Below are 1,479 nucleotides of genomic sequence, written 5' to 3' on the forward strand. Positions count from 1 at the left end.
CACAGTAGTTCCAAATCAGTACGTTTCTCGTCACTTTAAACTTAACATTTTTATAATAAACGCTATAAATCACAGCGATTCACAATCTATGTCCCTGCTGGTTTTCTCTGCCAGGCTTAAATACTAATGAAGAGAGCATCTTGATCACATTCGGACTTCCCTGATCGTTCGAGAACGAGCCAGCAGCATCACATGACTTCTGCTGACATAACACTGCCTCTTCCTTAGTATTGTTCGTCCCAAACAATAGCCACTTACATCAAACCAATAGATAATAACAATAACTTAATTAAATGTACAGAATTTACAAACACAAAATTAAAATACAACAAAGTATCTTAATTTCACAGGACGTTTCTTCTTTCATACTGGTCTCTGTCTCATTGGCTTCTGCTTCACGTGGGATTCATCTACTCCATTAGGAAATGTCCCATTATCGGTAGCAGTCACATTAGTGGTAGCAACTTCATTAATGGCTTCACTGTTTTCCTACTCAAAACCGGGTAGAGTTGCTTCTTCAACAGTGGCTTTTTCAGGTGACACGTCTTCAGCAGCACCATTTGTTCTGTTGTTCATTTCGTTCCAACTGAAATATCATGGACCGTGATAATGCCAAGGCCTCTTGGCATGCACCACCTTTGGCTTACCTCGCCAACCACATTTTATCTGGAAAGTCACGTCTGAGAGATGATCCACTAAGTCATATGGGCCTTCCCATGGAGAAGACAACTTAGGAGACTTCCCTTTGGTCTTCCTGGGATTATACAACCACACTTTGTCTCCTGGTACTAAGCTGACTTCAGTAGATTTCTTATCATAACATAGCTTCAGGGAATCAGCAGACGTTTTTAAGTTTCAACGCACGTGATGATGAATATCATCCATACTCTCAGATAACACTTTCACGAACTCTGGCACATTTTCAGGCAACTCCTAGTAAGGTGGGCGTCCTGTTGTCAGGTCCACTGGCAACCGAAGTTCCCGACCAAACATCAGCTTTGCTGGAGTGTATCCAGTGGCTTCATGCTCTGCTGTTCTATAGGCAATCAACAACGGAGGGAGTAAGACATCCCAGTCATCTTGGCAGCTATTATAAAACTTTGCCAATTCCTGTCCAAGTATTCAATTGTACTTTTCCTCCATCCCATCAGATTGTGAGTGAAGTGGCGTTGTCCTGGTTTTTCGTATGTCAAACAACTTGCAGCATTCATGGAACAAAGCTGATTCAAAGTTACGGACTTGCTCTGAATGCAGTTCGTATGACATATCAAACCTGAAGAAGAAATCACTAATAGCCGAAGCTGCTGTTGTAGCTTCCTTATTTGGTATTACACATGCCTCAGGCCATTTGGTGAAATAATCCATCATCACACAAATGTACTTGTTTCCAGCACGAGTTCGGGGCAATGGACTAGCAATGTCAATGGTTACTCTTTCCATTGGTGTTCCAACTTGATATAAATTCATTGGAGCACGTCC

The sequence above is a fragment of the Limulus polyphemus genome, unplaced genomic scaffold, assembly GCF_000517525.1.
Source record: "Limulus polyphemus unplaced genomic scaffold, Limulus_polyphemus-2.1.2 Scaffold93, whole genome shotgun sequence".
Taxonomy (NCBI): Eukaryota; Metazoa; Arthropoda; class Merostomata; order Xiphosura; family Limulidae; genus Limulus; species Limulus polyphemus.